Source organism: Capsicum annuum, chromosome 8 (genome assembly GCF_002878395.1).
Source record: "Capsicum annuum cultivar UCD-10X-F1 chromosome 8, UCD10Xv1.1, whole genome shotgun sequence".
Lineage (NCBI taxonomy): Eukaryota > Viridiplantae > Streptophyta > Magnoliopsida > Solanales > Solanaceae > Capsicum > Capsicum annuum.
In genome coordinates, this window is record NC_061118.1 from 150,492,989 (window position 1) to 150,507,439 (window position 14,451).

Genomic DNA, 14,451 nt, shown 5'->3' on the forward strand with positions numbered 1-14,451 from the left:
AATAGGATACCAAATGGAGCCTTGTCAATGCATTTGAGTTACCATAAAGTCTATAAATTACAATTAAGGTGATGGGGATGAAATTTCTTTCATGAATACCAACATTTCTCCACTTGTTCAAAGTCATCTACAATATCACAAGACACTTGACACATAAACTTAATTGCACTGATCAGGTGAAATTGAAGGAAAAATCAAGCACCCCTGTTTGGATAATAGAAAAAAAGTGAATAAATAAAAATGGATAGCATCTCTGTTAACAACGCTTTCGTTATATTTACTTAATAAGAATCATTTATGCATACAAACAGTAATACAAACTTTAAAGATAGAAGTTCACATCTTTATTTTACAAGGGAAAAAGAAAAGATTTTCAGCATCGGAGTTTATGTATAACTCTCACCATCCCATAGCAAGAGCCTAACTCAAGAAAACATTACCAAATTCAATCATTGAATAAGAGTACGAACAGGATCATTACCTTACTTTCATTACATCTCAACTACCTCTTCAGAGGCGAATTCTGGCACTAAGTTTATTTAGTCCAATTTATATGGTTGACAACACAATATATTTTGAATTGGGTTTTAAGTTGCACGATATCATCCGAAGTGAAATCAAAACTGGGGTATGGTACAAAAGGACAAAACATGGTCGAAACTTGACCAGACAAACTACTTTCAGGTCTAATTTGTTTGCACTTATTGGATTTATAAACCTGTTCAGACCTCAAACCATTAAGTGCATTTATTTTTATTAGGATTTTAGCTCTTAATAGGTCTGAGTAGGTCTTAATCATTCAGATGTGGAACCAAGTCTAAATATCATTTACATATATTCTTGTGTAGGATAAAATTCACCCCCACTCTATCCACAATCACCTGTCCCCACCACCAACCACTTCCACCATCACAACCAAAATCACTACCAACTACACTGCCAGCCGCTACCACACCTACCACGTCCATTATTCTAATTATATCCATTGCCAACTAGGGGTGTTCACAGTTTGGTTTTTAACCAAACTGAACCACGATCCAAACCAAACCGATTAAAAAAATCTATATATGGTTAGGTTTGGTTTGGATTTGAATTTTAAAAAATCGATACTAATTTGGTTTGGTTTGGTTTGGTTTTACTCTAAAATAACGGACAAAATAATCAAAACGAACCGATATACATATATATTATAATTATTTATATGTTTTTCATAAATGTAATCTAAATATTTGTTACATTTTATATTTGAATCATGATTTAACTTTAGTCGTAACACATTCAGTCATATGTCTTCATCTAGTTGACAATACATTATGAGATTCTAAATGAATTTCATATTTTGAATGACAAATGATACTAATTGTGAAAATAATATCTTGTTATATATTGAAATTTACAGCTGAAATTCATTAGATTATACGCAATCACTAATTTTAACTTTCTTTTGAACCTTGTTGAGCAAGAAGTTTATGTGTTCACCTTTTGGGGGTTTATCATATCTTTCTATTAAATATAGTTTTTAAATATTTTTTTAAAAGCGTTCATATGGTGTTATCATGGCTTTGCTGAAGTATGACACTCAGTTGACATCATAGTTTCAAGATTGAGATACAACACTCGGTTGACATCTTATATGTTAGATTGGATTTGTTTTTTAAAATTTTCAACTTTTATCATTAACTAAAGTTATAAACCAAAAAGTCCGAATCAAACCGAACTAAACCGACAAGAACCAAACCGATGGTTATTTTTTTGTTTGGTTTTAGAAATTTAAAAACCGATTAAGTTGGTTTGGTTATGGTTTTGACCAATAACCGACCCATATCAACCCATGAACACCCCTACCGCCAACGCCGCCACCATCAACTACTACCGGTCGATCCTTACTACCAACCAACTCATCTATCAGAACTAGCACTACCACTAATGACCACCAACACATCATCAACTTGCACACATCGCTAACAACCACTAACACATCATCAACTTCCACACATTCTTCGGACACTATCACCACCACTGTCACCAGCGTCACCACCTCTACCACCACCATCCGCTACACTCGCTACAGTATCTATACTAACAACCATTCCACCATCACAGCTAACAGCATATCCAACGACCACCAACACATCATCAACCATCATGCATACAGTTTTCCATCACCACGATCAACACCTCCAACTACTAACATTAACCAACTTCACATCATAACCACCACCACCACTACCAATCGCCAATATCATGACAGTTACTACAATGCCAGCTATCTCTACTATCACAACTATCATCACCAACATTGCTAATCACTAACATCAATTAATTTATTACAACCACCACCACCATTACAAACCATCTCCATTATCACTAACAAACATAATTTTTTTTTAATCAAATAATAATTTAATTGCATTAAATTAAAAAAATTCTAATATTTAATTATATTATATTTAGAAATAAATAAATTTTGCACATTCAGATATTGAGAAACACCCAACCTTAATCATTTAGTTTTCAGATCTAGAGACAATATCTTAACCATTTAGATGTGCATTCAAAATGATTCAAATGTCTGAATATTAATAAAAACAAATGCAGTCTTAGCTGAAACACAATGGTGTGGTTGTGTGATACTTTAAAGGAGTCCTCGAAAGTCAAAGAAACTACGTGAAAACATGGAAGTTTGATGATCACTTCTCAGAGTTGTTCTGCTCGATAAACTATAACAATTAAGGTAATATAACCATTAACAGCATTCAACGGAGGAGAAGTCAATTACAATTGTCTGTGAAGTAGCATTTAATACAGCTTGGCTATATTGAAAGAATCATCTATATCTATATTACATTAAAAGCATGGAACCCCTAACTTAAAAGTTTACGACAATACCATTCCTATCAGCCTAAATAACTACTATCTAGTAAAAAAAGGAGGAAAATAATTGGCATAAAGAGAAATAACACAGATGTTTAATAGGAACAACCGGTCATTGTTCTTATCTCAACAAAATATGTGTTATTTCAAAAAAAAAAAAAAAGCAAGCAGAAGGGTAACTCTCAAATCTCAATCTCATGCTTTTATCCTACCAAGTATGTTCTATTGTTTAATGTACTACAACAACAACAACAAACCCAGTATATTCCCACATAGTAATACACTAACTTCCTTTTTTACCTAATGAATTGAACTTTTTAGTGAGGATCTAAATGATTTTCAGACTTTGTTTAACGTTTGATTCATTAAGATGTATTAACAGGTTGAATCTTTAAAAAAAAAGCACTTAATGGGCTGATATCTTAACCATTCAGATTCAGACCTTCATTAAGTGAAATCAAATGAAAAGGGATTGTAGTGTAAAGTCTATAAATATGGCTTAGTGTAACAAATGTAGTTGACACAATTCAATACTCCTATTAGCAACGTATTTCACCTGTTTCTCCAGCTCATCCATAACATCTGTAAATAAGTCTTTTGTTGTTGATCCTGAAGTATTTGATGCAACAGCTAGATATGCAGCAAAATCTTTAATCTGAAAGCACAAAATAAAGAAGGAAATTATTGGATGATAAATTCAAAAAGACAAAAAGGGAACTCAAGAAGGTAATCACTCACTGAACACAAGAAAGAAAAACTAACTTTGATTCAATAATTACGCCAGTTAGTTTTTGCATTAAGTATTCCTATAGCAACATGCTTTTCCATCAGTTTTCGGAACTCAACACGTTTTTTACGTTCAGCTTTCCTCAATTCTTCCTATTTGAATCAACGGTGTATGACCAGTGAGAAAGAGATAAATCAGAGTCTCCAAATATAAATTTAATTTTAACCCCCGAGTCTAATAAGCAATATACCATCCGCAGTTTCCTTTGCTCCTCCTCTTCGCTCTCTAAATCACGTATGTATTCCTAAAATAGAAAAGGTTGCAACTTAACTTTGAAACTGAGGAGTACAAATAAGATGTTTGGAAAAAGTTATTTATGATGTATTAGAAAAATGAGTAGTACCTAGAAAATCTCCAAGCGATCAATTTTCTCAAGGCGGGAGCGTCTTTCATCAGTTTCCAAGCGGTCCTGAACTTTCTGCCACTGGCTACTGGCCTGAACAAAAGAAGTCAACAACAATGGAACTATGGAAGTTCTATCTTCTGTAAATAGAAAAACATAATCTAGGAACTGATGCTAATTCCACTAGAACAAATACCTTAATAAAGTCACAGGATTTTAAAAATTCTAAGTACTCCACTCTATTGCGCTTTTGCTCCTCCAATGCCTTCTGATGCTCCTAATAAAATCCAGTACAAAGTAAAAAAAATAAAATTTCTCTATAAAGAAGACAATATTTACAAAGAGACTTTAACTACACTTGCATTAAAGTATTGAAAAACTTTTTCTATTTTACGATGGAGGGGGGAGAGGAAGAAGCATATCATAGTTTCAAGTTTCAAGAAAAATTACATACAATACATGGAAGTCTATTTAAATTGGAATTCAATGGTGAACAAATTTAAATGTTGTACCCTTGAGAAGCCATTAAAAATGTATTCAAAGAACACAAGATTCTAAGTTGAATATCTACAACATTCCTTCTTTCTACTCTTTAAGCAAAACAAAAAAAGGGAACAAACTAAAAGACATCCTGCAAAGGAAAGGAATGGAATAACTGTTGTTAATCAAGTGGACCAACGCCTAACTCAACTTCAAAAACTAGTTCAGGTGGTGAAGATTGTCCAAGATCATATAAGGAAACTACAACACATACACCTTACTAGTGTGGGATTCTCATACATTAATCCCACACCAAGACTAGACATTTGTAGCATCAGTTAACCTAGGTTGGCTAACATCTAATAGTATAACATCAAGATAGATCTGCCTCAATTGGACCTTGTTTCTATCTCAAATGAAAGGCTAACTTAATTAGTGAGGAGCCAAAGACCATATAAGGAAACTACAGTCCGCACACTTAGTTTTTAACATATAGAAGCTTACAAGAAAGTTTTGCAAAAGGAACTTCACCTTTTTCTCAAGTTCCTCCACATAATCTTCAAAAAGGTCCTCACGGTCTTTAGCTCGCTCAACAGCTTTAAAACGTTCATCATGTTCGAATATGGAGATTGCCTAACTGAATAATCAATAGCAAATAGTTAGTGGATCAAATGGAACTTACACAAGTAATGGATCAACTTCAAGGTACCAAACACATACAAAAAATGACCAAGATTAGAAAACAAGCAGCAGACAACTTAACATTACAAGTGAAAGACAAACCTCTATCTAGACGATGGTGACAGCTCCTTGCAATCCTGTAAGACTGAGAACAACAGACATTGTTGTGAAAAATACCACTTATTCTTTTGAACAAGTCAAATACCAGTCTCTAACACATCATGAATACTATGATAATATTTTTTTATTTTTGAAACTGGTAATGTGAATATCATGATATATCAAATGGAAGACACCCACAAAAGAAAATTTCACTTCTAACATTATCCTGAAATCTTCCTGAGCTTTTTTCTGTTTAACACGCCTCTCTTCAGCTTCCAATTTTTTCTTTTGGCTCAGATACTGGAACAGACACACAACTTCAAAATGATCATTATAGACCTTGGGTGTGTTTGGTATGAAGGAAAATGTTTTCCTAGAAAACAAGTTGGTTTCTTACTTGTTTTCTTATGTTTGGTTGATGAAAGGAAAACATTTTTCAAAAAATGTTTTCAAGTGTTTGGTTGGTGAATAAAAAAATATTTTTCAAAAAATACATTTGAGAGTTGTATAAACATTTCAACTTAAGAGTGAGATTGAAAGAGAGTTTTGGAAAATGTTTTTCCTACTTTTTGAAGGGAATTCATTTTCCTTAAATTTAAGGAAAATAAGTTGATTTGGAAAACATTTTCCAAAATATTTAAGTCAACCAAACATGAAGCAATTGGATATCAAACACAATCTATCTTTTTGCAATACGGTATGTGAAACATTGAAGCAACAATTAACCCATTCCAATGCCGACTTGGAGAGATACCTCATTAAAAGCTTGCTTCCGCTCACAAAGGAATTTTAGAGCACCATATCTCCGGTCATTAATTACTGCTCTCATGGCTTGTCAAATACAATTCATGTCAAATGATCTCCCTCATTTGTTTGGTACACACAAAATAGTCAAGTAATAAACCTGATCCCACGTGCAATCAGACCCAATATTTGCAGATTCCAAAAGAGTTTTGAATGCACTCTTTGCCTCCTAAATAAAATTAGATACTTAAAATAGAAATAAGAGAAATTTCGAGAACATACTTTAAACGGGACAAAAAGCAATAATCAACTATACCGCTTTGCTCTCATAAACTAATGGTTCCAGCTCGACCGTTTTCTCATCTGATGGAGTAGCACCTCCGATTTCAGTTATTGCAGCATCTTTCTTGACATTCTGCTTTTTAGGCACAACATCAAGCACAAAGGACAAAAGCAACCCTCATTGGAATTTGGAGCATATTCTTCACCTGTTAGTAGTTGACTAACAACTGCACTACAAAATTGTTGAATCAACATCCAGCATAACATCTACGAAAAGCTTTCTTGGTGTTTTAACCAGTAACCAGTAGTAATTAACTAATCGCATAAGTATTTCAGAAGGACAAAGTACCTCTCTATTCTCTGAAGAAAATCCATCACCATACACTACTGCATCTTGAGTTGTAGTAGTCTCAGAACTATACAAAAATTGAATTCCAAATAAGAAGCAACACAAACCAGAGGCAAATTTATAACATACAAATCTGATAATATACACCGGTGGCGCGATAGAATTTCCAAGGTTACTGCTATTCCAATTTTCTCCGAATTAGCAACAGCTGGCGAAGTAGGTTCTGAAGAATTCTTCGTTTCGACAGTTTCAATCATCAGAGAAGAAACCTTACCATATAAACTTGATGATTCTGAAGCCACAATAGTTGGTAAGTTAGCAGCTGGTGACACAACAATTGGGCTTGATTTAGCACCGTATGCTGAGACTAATGAACCATCTGCACCCGGGGATGATGTTTTAACAACAGAAATGGATCCAAAATCAGAAGCGTGCTAAATGGTGTCCTTTTCACAAGCCAACTGTGAATTTATAAATAATTGAACTTTATGAGAATAGAGTATCCAAGAAAACAGAATATTGCCCCTTCTTACACGCTATCAACTGTGAATGTATAAAGAATTTATGAGAACTAGAGCATCCAAGAAAACAGAATATTTTCCCTTCTTATCATGCTATTTAAAGCACAGAACAATCCCTTCTTATCATGCTATTTAAAGCACGGAACAAACCCATATTGGATTTAAATCTAACATCACCTTGAATTCATCAAGCATTAACCTTGTTGTAGTAATACCTACAGAAAACAAACAAAGCAATTAGCATTATGCACAAGTAACACACAAAAGTACCCACTGTAGAAGAACAATTGGAAAGAGGCCAAGAAAATATATAAGTTACACACTTTCTTCCCTCAGGACTTATAAATTCTCTCCAGTTAGTTGATGTGTCTGCCCTCTGTCCCAATGAAAATAGCATGAAAGAAGGTCAAGTCAAAAAATAGAACATAAACAGTACCCTGAGAGTAGAAATCAGTAACTTCCAGCAGTACAATACTGGATGAAAGTGTTAGAATATGAATTATATAATGTCCCACATGGAAAAGGACTAGAATGTACTGTGTAGAATATAACTACAAGCAGGGTGGAAACATTGCCAAGATGCGGCCGAGCTACAGCTATCCAAGGGTGATCAACTGAACAACATTCGCCTTCTGTCATTTCTGAGTATTTTTTAATGAACACCCTTGCCACAAAAAACAAGACTGAGTGTGATAGTAAGGGTGTTCAAATCCTACACCGAGGTTCTAAGTTCCATACTCAACACAGCCCCCCACATAATATTTTTTCCATTTGGACACGTTTGAAACTCATAAACTACAGTTATGCTTTTTTTCGATGAATCAATTTTCGAACATGTGTTTTTTGTCCCAATTAGCTCTTGCAAAAGATCTAGTAACTAGCATGCCATGTATAAGAATTTTGTTAAAATAAACTTAAAGGTAAATTTATAAAGTGCTTGTTATACTAGATATCTTGCATGGGGCAGAGTGTTTGGCTGGTCAAGAGCTCGCATGTTCGAAAGATAAACATAGCAGAAATGAGGATGTTGAGATTAATGTGTGGTCATACTAGGAGAGATAGAATAAGGAACAAAGATATGCGAGAAAAAGTGGCAGTGCTCTCTGTGGTGGACAATTGACAAGAAGACTAAAGGGTTGGGGATAAAGAACCTAAAAATTCAAAGTAAGGCTCTCGTGATGAAATGGTTATCGAAATATGCAAACAATAACCAACTGCTATGGAGGAAAGTGATTGGGGCTAAATATCCTGAAGAAGATAGATGGCTGACTAAAGAAGTGACCACACCATACGGGATTAGCCTCTAGAGATCTATTAGATCTATTAGACACTAGTGGAATGAAGTTAAAAGCAACTCAAAAGTTAAAGTGATGGATGGAAACAAGACTAGGTTCTGGAAGGATAATTGACATGAGGATGGGAATATGGAAGTGATTTTTCCAGATATCTACAACTTGGTATTGTTTCAATAGAGGACTATAGTAGAATTATGGACACCACATGGGTGGAACTTCAATTTCAGAAAGAAACTTAATAACCTAGAGGTAATAAGAGTAGTTGAATTTTTTAATACTGTGGACTTATTCAATGGACTGCAGACAGTGAAGAACGTACTATGGTGGATAGGAAATGAAAAAGGAATGTTCAGTGTCAACAAAGCCTACAAGATGATAAACCAAATAAATCACCCGGATCCAAGGTGGCCATGGAAGCAAATATGGAAAAGTAGGATACCTCACACAGTGTCATGCTTTATCTTTGTCTAGTTACTGACCAAGGAAGTAGTTCTTACACAAGATAATGTCATGAAGAAAGGGAAAACCTTGTACTCCGGATGTTTCCTCTGTGGAGAAACTTTAGAGACGGTTAACCATGTATTTCTACATTGTAAGTACACCCAACAACTTTGGAGAATCTTCTTAAGACTAAAAGGCATTTCCAGCACAATGCCTAGGAAAGTATCCGAGACTTTAATGTGCTGGGAGAAGAAGGTATAGATGTGAAGGACAGAAGTAGATGGAGAATTATCCCAGGTGCTATATGGTGGGCTATATGGAAATAAAGGAATTCTAGATGATTTGAGAGCATAGAGAATAGTGTGTAGAAGGTTAAACTCAACTGCATTTTGCTTTTATGTTTTTGGTGTAATCAACTATACTCTAATGATACTGCCTCGATAATTGATGTTCTAGAGTAAATTTAGATATAGAACAGTCGATTTAGGAGTACTCTTGTATATAAAGGTTTCAGTACAACCCATGTACTGTATGATATAATACAAAGTTACCAATTTCAAAAAAAAAAGATAATAATTTTTCAAGTACTAAAAGTTTATAAAATAACAAATAAATCAATTAAATCTGAGTTCAAATTGGGTGGGTTGGGGTATGACCCGCATTTTAGAGCATTTCAACCCAACCCATTTCAACCCAAGTAGCTTTAGGGCGGGTTAATAACCCACCTATTTATTAACTCAAACCTCTTTGATCCAGCCAACCCCACCCATTTGACACCTTTAGTTTAATAGAAGTAAAGTGGACCATGCCAGAACACATACAAGATCTATTGAGTTAAAGTAAAGTGGACTATCAAAGGACACACAACAATCTGTTGAGCTGTTGGATTAGAGGGTATTAGCAAGAGTTAGAAGAAATGGGGGAGAACAATCCTTCCTTGTATTTGGTGGACTGTATGGAGCGAGAAAATTTGAAGGTATTTTGAAGATAAATATAATTCCATTTAGAAAGTTAAATGGAATAGCATTAAAGATTTTTATTTTTTGTTTAAGGGCCAATGTGTGCAGGATGCATAACAGGTAGTAGATCTCTTTGAATCCTCGCATTATTTTCATTATTTTTCATTTCTTTTGGACTGCTAGCATAACCTTAATGCTGATGAATACAAAGTAATAACTCCAAAAAAAACTATTTATCTCAAAAAGAAAAGAATCAAAATGTTCAAACTTCCTTACAGCTCCAGTTGTTGGTCCCTTAATACTTGTCCCTCACAACCAGCCAAACTTTCTTTGATAACCGTCATGTTTGGGTCAACTTTCACCTTGACTAGTTACACCAGGTACTGCTACCTCCCACCAGCACAGATACTGGGTAACTCTATCCATCAAGGCTTGGACAGACAGTAAGAAATCACCTAGTGTTTTTATCTCTGTTGGAAATTAAACCTGAGACCTCATGGTTCTCAATCTACTTCATTGACCATTAGGTCACACTCTTGGGTGCAAGTGTGCAACCAGCCAAACTATTATTCTATAAACCAGAATGAGAAGTGTGAACCGCAATATTATATCAGGTTTCCTCTCTCTATATCGCCATTGAGTTACAATAACATTACATTAATCAGAAAGTAAATAAAATTGTTTAAAATAGACCAAATATAATCCTTCCTTGTATGCTTAAACACATTTTTTAGAACAATAGTGTTAAATATAAAATCTTTTAGAACTATATTGGAAATAAAAGGTCAATGCAAATCCCAAATGAAGCCTACATAGTATAGTAAGATCGAGAAAATCTGCTCGCTACACAAACATTCAACAGAAATCACATATACTTAGCAAAGAAAAAGTGGTTCTACGAAGCTTCATAGAAAAAGAATTGTGTACTTCTTTTTTCATTGATAAGCATAGGAAACTGGATAAAACAACCCATAAAAATCTCGATGAAACGAGAGCTCACCTCCATTTCTATCATCAGCTCTCGAGGTTTCTCCCAGGTAGAGATTCTTGTTCTTCTATTATAATAGTATCTAAAAATCAATTCAAGAATTGTAAGAATGATATTAATTGGTTGGAGTAATAAAGCCATAGGAAATATGACAATATTAGCAACCATAATTAGCCTACTGATCATCAAAAGATACTGAAAATAGCAATACCTACTAGCATTTAGCCACATGTAAAATATGTAAGATAATAGAGAAATGGGGTCAAAATAAAGTTATCGGTAGAGGTGTATCAAGTTCTGCTGATCAACAGTCAGGTAGAATTTGGTAGCGGTGAACGGCAGCCCATATGATAACTTTGACAAAGAGGACTGAAACAAAGGGGCCTATTATCTCCAGTGCTAATGGAAGAAGAATGATGTACAAAGAACTAGATGTGGATACTTGAGGGATTTCTTGGCAGTGATGGGGGCCAACATATCCACCACTTGTTCATAGACAAGAAATTAAGTGTTTGTGATGTAGACATTAACCTATTCATATGAGTAACCTATGTGAATATAATCCAAAAGGAAAAATTCCAGAAAGCCAAATTGGCATGCTCTTTTTTCTGTCTGGAGAACACAAAGTGGTAAAAAGATTGGATCTGAATGACAATGATATTTTTGCAGAGCTCCTTTTCTTGTATACCACGGTTTTACACCTTTTTTGTTCACTGGAATCTTAATTTTCTTACTAAAAACTATCATAGAATTCAAATGTTGACTCTCTCAATCAACACACACCCATTAACCCATTAACTTAAGCATGTTACCTGTTGACAATTTTTATGCAAAACGGGTACAATAAAACACATTGAATTCTTACCGGAATAACCAAGGGAGCTGCTAATTCTCCAGTCTTCTGCATAGTTGTTGCAGAATTCACATTATGATTACTTATTGGCATCCAGGGTTGTACCCCTGATGGAAACCTATGATCATTTATCTATGTCTGATACTGGGAGCCAAAAGAATCTACATTTACCTGCTGTTAAAGATGATAACAAAATGTATTTCCTCAATATATGAATGGAACATCGGAAACCGATTGACAATAACCACAAAAGATCTTCCCAAGGACCTACATTATATGAAGAAGAAAGAGGTAAATTTGGGCCACCAGAACCAGGCATGTGGTTATTTGACATCGCAAAATTTCACTGAAAATCATGGGGAATAGGTGGTCCATGAGGCATACTATGCATTCCTACTACAGGTCTACTAGTAACCTGTTGCATAGGTTGAGGAAATTGGATTTGAGAAGGTTGTGACATCGCAACATTTGCATGTCCAAGTGGCAAAAATTGTTGAGATGACCCAGAACCATAAGGTTGTGCCTGCTGGGCTAGAAGCATAGGCTGGAACTGCTAAAGATGTGGGGAAAATAGTTATCATAATGTCTCTACATTCAAAAGTCATTTATCCCTCCCCCAAGCCTCCATAACTTTACCTACAGTGACATGGATGGAATAGCACCAGGAGCAGGACTAGCCAGAGGAGGTATAGGAGGCTTCTTAACTAATATCCATGCAAGGAAGAACAGACGAAATCAGAATATAGCTACTTTTCAATCATATTTAGTTAATTTTCCAATCAATGTTGAAAGCTTGTATCCATGCACAACTCCCTAAATTAATTTAAAGGACAAGGCAAGAATTTTGAAGCTAAACCACATAGTAACATGAAGCCCTTTTCTTCATCTAATAAATAGAAAGCTTGAAACGAGAATAAAGAGAGATAGGAAATAGATGACCTATCACAACGTTAGACGAGAATGGACAAAATGATAAGCATCTTTACCTTATGGCTTGGGTTCAACAGCTACTGATGGCCTAAGTATCTTTTCTTCGGGTGTAAAGAAGCACGTCTGTTAATGCAAAACTATGATCATTGAACTGAAACATGAGGTATGAGTAGGTATTAGGATAACCAAAAAATACTGAGACTGGAATGGGTTGAGCCTCAATCTTCCCTTCTGATGTTCTATGTGATACTGACATCACTACTAGAATCTGAAAGCCTGACTTGGTTATTCTCTCTATCATCTCTCCCTTAGCTTTAAGCCATCAAATTAAGTTTGGGAGATCCCTTACTAGACTCTAAACTAAAGTACACTCACTGTACTCTGGGGTCTGGAAAACTACTATACACGCATATCATGGCACTTAACCCGAATGACTACACTTGAAATTGGAAAACCCACTATTAATACTACCTTCTGAGATACACTTTATCATTCTATAGACCCAGTAGTCATCATATAATACTTGCATACTTACTAACTTCGGGTCTTCATGGGTATCCCCATAGTCGAAGTGCACACCCTCTAGTGCTTTAACTCTTATTTCTATTAGTTAAGCCTTTAAAAACTCAAACTTAGAATCTAGCACTCAACATGGATATAACCAAGCCTTCAATGAATCATACCACTTCCTACATAGCCTACCAATATTGCGACTCTAAACTTACATCTCTCTACTATAAGAATCAAGATCATATAAAAGGGCTCAACACTATTAATCAAAACTCCTTAATTTGGCTATTCAGAACACCATATACCATCTAACTAGTCTTTCTCCACCTAGCAACTCAACGGTACCACTTGTCACACAAAACATGTAATAGTCTTAGAAAATACCGCAACCTCAGATCACCTTGGGCATACTTCTACATTATATATGCAACATCATACTTCACTGCGAATCAAATAAACTTAAGCTCTTGCATATATCATTCAAGCCTATTAGATTACTTCCATAAAACTAGTATCATTAACCAAGAAATCATCACATCCACCTTCATGGACATCAATTGTTCAAAACTTAATGTCTAGTGCTAAACATGATGTTACAACCCAACCTTACGTATGATTCTCACTTGGATACCATGAAATTGACATCAAGAAACACTAGTACACTAGAACTTCCAAACAAAAAATAATTGATCTTGATCTTACGGTCTTCCTTATCATAACTCATTAGCAAGTACTATTTTAACACATCAAGCCTACTAATTTTTTCCCACAAAACATAGATCATTAATCTCATGCCACTATTTTTACCACCACATTGTACATTAAATTCAAGAATATAGTCTTGTACCAATCATCTATCACTACTAAAAAATGCAACATAACATGCTAGTTCATAAAATTTGGGACATACTATACAAGCGCCTCAAAAATCACTACTTACCTTCTCACAAGTAGTACTAGTTTACAATAGAAGGTCAAGGGGTAAAGTTACATAATAAACATTATCAACCTTAATCTTATATTATAACCCCATACAATCTTTTCTACTTATACGGATTTCTCTCCTCATACTTACTTACCCAAACATACATTTAGAGTACCTTCAAATTCCACAACAACCATGAGTCTATACTTACAACTTACTGGCTAATATAGCCATTTTCATACTTGAAGCAATCGAGAAATCAACCTAACTAACAACTCCCTCTCTATCTTCTACTAAACTAACACACAAGGACAAATCACCTTTCTACCAACTCAATCTTATGCAAACAGATTCAGCTATATATATATATATATATATATATATATA

The 14,451-nt window shown here is 34.8% G+C and overlaps 1 pseudogene; it reads right to left on the bottom strand.

Annotated features, from left to right (window-relative positions):
* LOC107879294 overlaps positions 1-14,261 on the bottom strand; it is a 71,368-nt pseudogene extending 57,107 nt beyond the window's left edge.
* Between the last annotated feature and the right edge of the window lie 190 nt (positions 14,262-14,451).